The sequence below is a fragment of the Taudactylus pleione genome, unplaced genomic scaffold, assembly GCF_031769625.1.
Source record: "Taudactylus pleione unplaced genomic scaffold, aTauple2 ptg000550l, whole genome shotgun sequence".
NCBI classification, from domain to species: Eukaryota; Metazoa; Chordata; class Amphibia; order Anura; family Myobatrachidae; genus Taudactylus; species Taudactylus pleione.
Genome location: NW_028284952.1, coordinates 3,595,001 through 3,602,500, shown reverse-complemented (window position 1 = coordinate 3,602,500; position 7,500 = coordinate 3,595,001). Strand labels below are relative to the sequence as shown.

General features: G+C 37.6%; 3 non-coding genes and 30 pseudogenes across 3 annotated transcripts; all 33 read right to left on the bottom strand.

Moving 5' to 3' along the window:
- LOC148497077 (5S ribosomal RNA) overlaps nt 1–8 on the bottom strand; it is a 119-nt pseudogene extending 111 nt beyond the window's left edge.
- Nucleotides 9–124: 116 nt separating this feature from the next.
- LOC148497076 (5S ribosomal RNA) lies at nt 125–243 on the bottom strand (annotated as a pseudogene).
- Nucleotides 244–359: 116 nt separating this feature from the next.
- LOC148497075 (5S ribosomal RNA) lies at nt 360–478 on the bottom strand (annotated as a pseudogene).
- Nucleotides 479–594: 116 nt separating this feature from the next.
- On the bottom strand, nt 595–713 carry LOC148497074 (5S ribosomal RNA; annotated as a pseudogene).
- Nucleotides 714–829: 116 nt separating this feature from the next.
- LOC148497073 (5S ribosomal RNA) lies at nt 830–948 on the bottom strand (annotated as a pseudogene).
- A 116-nt stretch (nt 949–1,064) lies between these two features.
- On the bottom strand, nt 1,065–1,183 carry LOC148497072 (5S ribosomal RNA; annotated as a pseudogene).
- A 115-nt stretch (nt 1,184–1,298) lies between these two features.
- LOC148497071 (5S ribosomal RNA) lies at nt 1,299–1,417 on the bottom strand (annotated as a pseudogene).
- A 116-nt stretch (nt 1,418–1,533) lies between these two features.
- On the bottom strand, nt 1,534–1,652 carry LOC148497070 (5S ribosomal RNA; annotated as a pseudogene).
- A 116-nt stretch (nt 1,653–1,768) lies between these two features.
- Nucleotides 1,769–1,887, bottom strand: LOC148497069 (5S ribosomal RNA; annotated as a pseudogene).
- Nucleotides 1,888–2,003: 116 nt separating this feature from the next.
- LOC148497068 (5S ribosomal RNA) lies at nt 2,004–2,122 on the bottom strand (annotated as a pseudogene).
- Nucleotides 2,123–2,238: 116 nt separating this feature from the next.
- LOC148497067 (5S ribosomal RNA) lies at nt 2,239–2,357 on the bottom strand (annotated as a pseudogene).
- Nucleotides 2,358–2,473: 116 nt separating this feature from the next.
- On the bottom strand, nt 2,474–2,592 carry LOC148497066 (5S ribosomal RNA; annotated as a pseudogene).
- A 116-nt stretch (nt 2,593–2,708) lies between these two features.
- On the bottom strand, nt 2,709–2,827 carry LOC148497065 (5S ribosomal RNA; annotated as a pseudogene).
- Nucleotides 2,828–2,943: 116 nt separating this feature from the next.
- Nucleotides 2,944–3,062, bottom strand: LOC148497064 (5S ribosomal RNA; annotated as a pseudogene).
- Nucleotides 3,063–3,177: 115 nt separating this feature from the next.
- LOC148497063 (5S ribosomal RNA) lies at nt 3,178–3,296 on the bottom strand. The gene has a single exon (XR_015871448.1). It is a non-coding gene; the product is annotated as a 5S ribosomal RNA (ribosomal RNA).
- A 116-nt stretch (nt 3,297–3,412) lies between these two features.
- On the bottom strand, nt 3,413–3,531 carry LOC148497062 (5S ribosomal RNA; annotated as a pseudogene).
- Nucleotides 3,532–3,647: 116 nt separating this feature from the next.
- Nucleotides 3,648–3,766, bottom strand: LOC148497061 (5S ribosomal RNA; annotated as a pseudogene).
- Nucleotides 3,767–3,882: 116 nt separating this feature from the next.
- On the bottom strand, nt 3,883–4,001 carry LOC148497060 (5S ribosomal RNA; annotated as a pseudogene).
- A 116-nt stretch (nt 4,002–4,117) lies between these two features.
- Nucleotides 4,118–4,236, bottom strand: LOC148497059 (5S ribosomal RNA; annotated as a pseudogene).
- A 116-nt stretch (nt 4,237–4,352) lies between these two features.
- LOC148497058 (5S ribosomal RNA) lies at nt 4,353–4,471 on the bottom strand (annotated as a pseudogene).
- A 115-nt stretch (nt 4,472–4,586) lies between these two features.
- LOC148497057 (5S ribosomal RNA) lies at nt 4,587–4,705 on the bottom strand (annotated as a pseudogene).
- Nucleotides 4,706–4,821: 116 nt separating this feature from the next.
- On the bottom strand, nt 4,822–4,940 carry LOC148497056 (5S ribosomal RNA). Its single transcript, XR_015871029.1, has one exon. It is a non-coding gene; the product is annotated as a 5S ribosomal RNA (ribosomal RNA).
- Nucleotides 4,941–5,048: 108 nt separating this feature from the next.
- On the bottom strand, nt 5,049–5,167 carry LOC148497055 (5S ribosomal RNA; annotated as a pseudogene).
- A 118-nt stretch (nt 5,168–5,285) lies between these two features.
- LOC148497054 (5S ribosomal RNA) lies at nt 5,286–5,404 on the bottom strand. The gene has a single exon (XR_015870302.1). It is a non-coding gene; the product is annotated as a 5S ribosomal RNA (ribosomal RNA).
- Nucleotides 5,405–5,519: 115 nt separating this feature from the next.
- Nucleotides 5,520–5,638, bottom strand: LOC148497053 (5S ribosomal RNA; annotated as a pseudogene).
- Nucleotides 5,639–5,754: 116 nt separating this feature from the next.
- Nucleotides 5,755–5,873, bottom strand: LOC148497052 (5S ribosomal RNA; annotated as a pseudogene).
- Nucleotides 5,874–5,989: 116 nt separating this feature from the next.
- Nucleotides 5,990–6,108, bottom strand: LOC148497051 (5S ribosomal RNA; annotated as a pseudogene).
- A 116-nt stretch (nt 6,109–6,224) lies between these two features.
- Nucleotides 6,225–6,343, bottom strand: LOC148497050 (5S ribosomal RNA; annotated as a pseudogene).
- Nucleotides 6,344–6,459: 116 nt separating this feature from the next.
- LOC148497049 (5S ribosomal RNA) lies at nt 6,460–6,578 on the bottom strand (annotated as a pseudogene).
- Nucleotides 6,579–6,694: 116 nt separating this feature from the next.
- Nucleotides 6,695–6,813, bottom strand: LOC148497048 (5S ribosomal RNA; annotated as a pseudogene).
- Nucleotides 6,814–6,929: 116 nt separating this feature from the next.
- Nucleotides 6,930–7,048, bottom strand: LOC148497047 (5S ribosomal RNA; annotated as a pseudogene).
- Nucleotides 7,049–7,163: 115 nt separating this feature from the next.
- Nucleotides 7,164–7,282, bottom strand: LOC148497046 (5S ribosomal RNA; annotated as a pseudogene).
- Nucleotides 7,283–7,398: 116 nt separating this feature from the next.
- Nucleotides 7,399–7,500, bottom strand: part of LOC148497045 (5S ribosomal RNA) — a 119-nt pseudogene continuing 17 nt past the window's right edge.

Genomic DNA, 7,500 nt, shown 5'->3' with positions numbered 1-7,500 from the left:
CTGTAGGTGCTCAAAAGCTTTAACTTTAGACCTCTTTTACTTCTTAACTCAAGTAAATTCATTGATAAGTTGAAAAAATTTAATGTAAAATGTAATAGAAAAGACTGCTATGGCTGTATAAAAATACCTACTGCACCTGGTTTTCCCAGGAGGTCTCCCATCCAAGTACTGACCAGGCCCAACACTGCATAGCTACCAAGATCAGACGAGATTGGGCATGTCCAGTGTGGATTGGCTGTAGGTGCTCAAAAGCATTAACTTTAGACCTCTATTACTTCTTAACTCAAGGAAATTCATTGATAAGTTGAAAAAATTAAATGTAAAATGTAATAGAAAAGAATGTTATGGCAGTATATATTTACCTACAGCACCTGGTATTCCCAGGTGGTCTCCCATCCAAGTACTAACCAGGCCCAACACTGCATAGCTTCCAAGATCAGATGAGATTGGGCATGTCCTGTGTGGTTTGGCTGTAGGTGCTCAAAAACATTAACTTTAGACATCTTTTACTTCTTAACTCAAGTAAATTCATTGATAAGTTGAAAAAATTAAATGTAAAATTTAATAGAAATGAATGTTATGGCAGTATAAAATTACCTACAGCACCTGGTATTCCTAGGTGGTCTCCCATCCAAGTACTAACCAGGCCCAACACTGCATAGCTTCCAAAATCAGATGAGATTGGGCATGTCCAGTGTGGTTTGGCTGAAGGAGCTCAAAAAAATTAACTTTAGACCACTTTTACTTCTTAACTCAAGTAAATTCATTGATAAGTTGAAAAAATTAAATGTAAACTGTAAAAGAAAAGAATGTTATGGCAGTATAAAAATACCTACAGCACCTGGGATTCTTAGGTGGTCTCCCATCCAAGTTCAAACCAGGCCCAACACTGCATAGCTTCCAAGATCAGACGAGATTGGGCATGTCCAGTGTGGTTTGGCTGTAGGTGCTCAAAAGCATTAAATTTAGACCTCTATTACTTCTTAACTCAAGGAAATTCATTGATAAGTTGAAAAAATTAAATGTAAAATGTAATAGAAATGAATGTTATGGCAGTATAAAATTACCTACAGCACCTGGGATTCCTAGGTGGTCTCCCATCCAAGTACTAACCAGGCCCAACACTGCATAGCTTCCAAGATCAGACGAGATTGGGCATGTCCAGTGTGGTTTGGCTGAAGGAGCTCAAAAACATTAACTTTAGACCTCTTTTACTTCTTAACTCAAGAAAATTCAATGATAAGTTGAAAAATGAAATGAAAAATGTAATAGAAAAGAATGTTATGGCAGTATAAAATTACCTACAGCTCCTGGTATTCCCAGGTGGTCTCCCATCCAAGTACTAACCAGGCCCTACACTGCATAGCTTCCAAGATCAGACGAGATTGAGCATGTCCAGTGTGGTTTGACTGTAAGTGCTCAAAAACATTAACTTTAGACATCTTTTACTTCTTAACTCAAGTAAATTCATTTATAAGTTGAAAAAATTAAATGTAAAATTTAATAGAAAAGAATGTTATGGCAGTATAAAATTACCTACAGCACCTGGTATTCCCAGGTGGTCTCCCAGTCAAGTACTAACCAGGCCCAACACTGCATAGCTTCCAAAATCAGACAAGATTGGGCATGTCCAGTGTGGTTTGGCTGTAGGTGCTAAAAAACATTAACTTTAGACCTCTTTTACTACTTAACTCAAGTAAATTCATTGATAAGTTGAAAAAATGTAATGTAAAATGTAATAGAAAAGAATGTTATGGCTATATAAAATTACCTACAGCACCAGGTATTCCCAGGTGGTCTCCCGTCCAAGTACCAACCAGGCCCAACACTGCATAGCCTCCAAGATTAGACGAGATTGGGCATGTCCAGTGTGGTTTGGCTGTAGGTGCTCAAAAGCTTTAACTTTAGACCTCTTTTACTTCTTAACTCAAGTAAATTCATTGATAAGTTGAAAAAATTTAATGTAAAATGTAATAGAAAAGAATGTTATGGCAGTATAAATTTACATACAGCACCTGGTATTCCCAGGTGGTCTCCCATCCAAGTACTAACCAGGCACAACACTGCATAGCTTCCAAGATCAGATGAGATTGGGCATGTCCTGTGTGGTTTGGCTGTAGGTGCTCAAAAACATTAACTTTAGACATCTTTTACTTCTTAACTCAAGTAAATTCATTGATAAGTTGAAAAAATTAAATGTAAAATTTAATAGAAATGAATGTTATGGCAGTATAAAATTACCTACAGCACCTGGGATTCCTAGGTGGTCTCCCATCCAAGTACTAACCAGGCCCAACACTGCATAGCTTCCAAAATCAGACGAGATTGGGCATGTCCAGTGTGGTTTGGCTGAAGGAGCTCAAAAACATTAACTTTCGACCTCTTTTACTTCTTAACTCAAGTAAATTCATTGATAAGTTGAAAAAATTAAATGTAAACTGTAATAGAAAAGAATGTTATGGCAGTATAAAAATACCTACAGCACCTGGGATTCTTAGGTGGTCTCCCATCCAAGTTCAAACCAGGCCCAACACTGCATAGCTTCCAAGATCAGACGAGATTGGGCATGTCCAGTGTGGTTTGGCTGTAGGTGCTCAAAAGCATTAAATTTAGACCTCTATTACTTCTTAACTCAAGGAAATTCATTGATAAGTTGAAAAAATTAAATGTACAATGTAATAGAAAAGAATGTTTTGGCTGTCTAAAATTACATACAGCACCTGGTATTCCCTGGTGGTTTCCCATCCAAGTACTAACCAGGCCCAACACTGCATAGCTTCCAAGATCAGATGAGATTGGGCATGTCCAGTGTGGTTTGACTGTAGGTGCTCAAAAGCATTAAATTTAGACCTCTATTACTTCTTAACTCAAGTAAATTCATTAATAAGTTGAAAAAATTAAATGTAAAATGTAATAGAAAAGAATGTTATGGCTGCATAAAATTACCTACAGCACCTGGAATTCCCAGGTGGTCTCCCATCCAAGCACTAACCTGGCCAAACACTGCACAGCTTCCAAGATCAGACGAGATTGGGCATGTCCAGTGTGGTTTGGATGAAGGTGCTCAAAGTATTAACTTTAGACCTCTATTACTTCTTAACTCAAGGAAATTCATTGATAAGTTGAAAAAATTAAATGTAAAATGTAATAGAAAAGAATGTTATGGCAGTATAAAATTACCTACAGCACCTGGTATTCCCAGGTGGTCTCCCATCCAAGTACTAACCAGGCCCAACACTGCATAGCTTCCAAGATCAGATGAGATTGGGCATGTCCAGTGTGGTTTGGCTGTAGGTGCTCAAAAACATTAACTTTAGACCTCTATTACTTCTTAACTCAAGTAAATTCTTTGATAAGTTGAAAAAATTAAATGTAAAATTTAATAGAAAAGAATGTTATGGCAGTATAAAATTACCTACAGCACCTGCTATTCCCAGGTGGTCTCCCATTCAAGTGCTAACCAGGCCCAACACTGCATAGCTTCCAAGATCAGACAAGATTGGGCATGTCCAGTGTGGTTTGGCTGTAGGCGCTAAAAAACATTAACTTTAGACCTCTTTTACTTCTTAACTCAAGTAAATTCATTGATAATTTGAAAAAATGTAATGTAAAATGTAATAGAAAAGAATGTTATGGCTATATAAAATTACCTACAGCACCTGGTATTCCCAGGTGGTCTCCCGTCCAAGTACTAACCAGGCCCAACACTTCAAAGCCTCCAAGATCAGACGAGATTGGGCTTGTCCAGTGTGGTTTGGCTGTAGGCGCTCAAAAGCATTAACTTTAGACCTCTATTACTTCTTAACTCAAGTAAATTCATTGATAAGTTGAAAAAATTAAATGTAAAATGTAATAGAAAAGACTGTTATGGCAGTATAAAAATACCTACAGCACTTGGGATTCTTAGGTAGTCTCCCATCCAAGTACTAACCCGGCCCAACACTGCATAGCTTCCAAGATCAGATGAGATTGGGCATGTCCAGTGTGGTTTGGCTGTAGGTGCTCAAAAACATTAACTTTAGATCTCTTTTACTTCTTAACTCAAGTAAATTCATAGATAAGTTGAAAAAATTAAATGTAAAATGTAATAGAAAAGAATGTTATGGCTGTCTAAAATTATCTACAGCACCTGATATTCCCAGGAGGTCTCCCATCCAAGTTCAAACCAGGCCCAACACTGCATAGCTTCCAAGATCAGACAAGATTGGGCATGTCCAGTGTGGTTTGGCTGTAGGTGCTCAAAAGCATTAAATTTAGACCTCTATTACTTCTTAACTCAAGGAAATTCATTGATAAGTTGAAAAAATTAAATGTAAAATGTAATAGAAAAGAATGTTATGGCAGTATAAAATTACCTACTGCACCTGGTATTCCCAGGTGGTCTCCCATCCAAGTACTAACCAGGCCCAACACTGCATAGCTTCCAAGATCAGATGAGATTGGGCATGTCCAGTGTGGTTTGGCTGAAGGAGCTCAAAAACATTAACTTTAGAACTCTTTTACTTCTTAACTAAAGTAAATTCAATGATAAGTTGAAAAATGAAATGAAAAATGTAATAGAAAAGAATGTTATGGCAGTATAAAATTACCTACAGCTCCTGGTATTCCCAGGTGGTCTCCCATCCAAGTACTAACCAGGCCCAACACTGCATAGCTTCCAAGATCAGACAAGATTGGGCATGTCCAGTGTGGTTTGGCTGTAGGTGCTCAAAAACATTAACTTTAGACCTCTATTACTTCTTAACTCAAGTAAACTTATTGATAAGTTGAAAAAATTAAATGTAAAATGTAATAGAAAAGAATGTTATGGCTGTATAAAATTACCTACAGCACCTGGTATTCCCAGGTGGTTTCCCATCCAAGTACTAACCAGGCCCAACACTGCATAGCTTCCAAGATCAGACGAGATTGGGCATGTCCAGTGTGGTTTGGCTGTAGGTGCTCAAAAACATTAACTTTAGACCTCTTTTACTTCTTAACTCAAGTAAATTCATTGATAAGTAGAAAATGTAAAATGTAATAGAAAAGAATGATTGGCTGTCTAAAATTACATACAGCACCTGGTATTCCCAGGTGGTCTCCCATCCAAGTACTAACCAGGCCCAACACTGCATAGCTTCCAAGATCAGACGAGATGGGGCATGTCCAGTGTGGTTTGGCTGAAGGAGCTCAAAAACATTAACTTTAGACCTCTTTTTTACTTCTTTACTCAAGTAAATTCATTGATAAGTTGAAAAAATTAAATGTAAAATGTAATAGAAAAGAATGGTATGGCTGCATAAAATTACCTACAGCACCTGGTATTCCCAGGTGGTCTCCCATCCAAGTACTAACCAGGCCCAACACTGCATAGCTTCCAAGATCAGACGAGATTGGGCATGTCCAGTGTGGTTTGGCTGTAGGTGCTCAAAAACTTTAACTTTAGACCTCTTTTACTTCTTAACTCAAGTAAATTCAATGACAAGTTGAAAAATTAAATGTAAAATGTAATAGAAAAGAATGTTATGGCAGTATAAAATTACCTACAGCTCCTGGTATTCCCAGGTGGTCTCCCATCCAAGTACTAACCAGGCCCTACACTGCATAGCTTCCAAGATCAGACGAGATTGAGCATGTCCAGTGTGGTTTGACTGTAAGTGCTCAAAAACATTAACTTTAGACATCTTTTACTTCTTAACTCAAGTAAATTCATTGATAAGTTGAAAAAATTAAATGTAAAATTTAATAGAAAAGAATGTTATGGCAGTATAAAATTACCTACAACACCTGGTATTCCCAGGTGGTCTCCCATTCAAGTACTAACCAGGCCCAACACTGCATAGCTTCCAAGATCAGATGAGATTGGGCATGTCCAGTGTAGTTTGGCTGTAGGCGCTAAAAAACATTAACTTTAGACCTCTTTTACTACTTAACTCAAGTAAATTCATTGATAAGTTGAAAAAATGTAATGTAAAATGTAATAGAAAAGAATGTTATGGCTATATAAAATTACCTACAGCACCAGGTATTCCCAGGTGGTCTCCCGTCCAAGTACCAACCAGGCCCAACACTGCATAGCCTCCAAGATCAGACGAGATTGGGCATGTCCAGTGTGGTTTGGCTGTAGATGCTCAAAAGCTTTAACTTTAGACCTCTATTACTTCTTAACTCAAGTAAATTCATTGATAAGTTGAAAAAATGTAATGTAAAATGTAATAGAAAAGAATGTTATGGCTATATAAAATTACCTACAGCACCTGGTATTCCCAGGTGGTCTCCCGTCCAAGTACTAACCAGGCCCAACCCTGCAAAGCCTCCAAGATCAAACGAGATTGTGCATGTCCAGTGTGGTTTGGCTGTAGGTGCTCAAAAGCATTAACTTTAGACCTCTATTACTTCTTAACTCAAGTAAATTCATTGATAAGTTGAAAAAATTAAATGTAAACTGTAATAGAAAAGAATGTTATGGCAGTATAAAATTACCTACAGCACCTGGGATTCCTAGGTGGTCTCCCATCCAAGTACTAACCAGGCCCAATACTGCATAGCTTCCAAGATAAGACGAGATTGGGCATGTCCAGTGTGGTTTGGCTGTAGGTGCTCAAAAACATTAACTTTAGACCTCTTTTACTTCTTAACTCAAGTAAATTCATTGATAAGTAGAAAAAATTAAATGTACAATGTAATAGAAAAGAATGTTTTGGCTGTCTAAAATTACATACAGCACCTGGTATTCCCTGGTGGTTTCCCATCCAAGTACTAACCAGGCCCAACACTGCATAGCTTCCAAGATCAGATGAGATTGGGCATGTCCAGTGTGGTTTGACTGTAGGTGCTCAAAAGCATTAAATTTAGACCTCTATTACTTCTTAACTCAAGTAAATTCATTAATAAGTTGAAAAAATTAAATGTAAAATGTAATAGAAAAGAATGTTATGGCTGCATAAAATTACCTACAGCACCTGGAATTCCCAGGTGGTCTCCCATCCAAGCACTAACCTGGCCAAACACTGCACAGCTTCCAAGATCAGACGAGATTGGGCATGTCCAGTGTGGTTTGGCTGTAGGTGCTCAAAGTATTAACTTTAGACCTCTATTACTTCTTAACTCAAGGAAATTCATTGATAAGTTGAAAAAATTAAATGTAAAATGTAATAGAAAAGAATGTTATGGCAGTATAAAATTACCTACAGCACCTGGTATTCCCAGGTGGTCTCCCATCCAAGTACTAACCAGGCCCAACACTGCATAGCTTTCAAGATCAGATGAGATTGGGCATGTCCAGTGTGGTTTGGCTGTAGGTGCTCAAAAACATTAACTTTAGACCTCTATTACTTCTTAACTCAAGTAAATTCATTGATAAGTTGAAAAAATTAAATGTAAAATTTAATAGAAAAGAATGTTATGGCAGTATAAAATTACCTACAGCACCTGCTATTCCCAGGTGGTCTCCCATTCAAGTGCTAACCAGGCCCAACACTGCATAGCTTCCAAGATCAGACAAGATTGGGCATGTCCAGT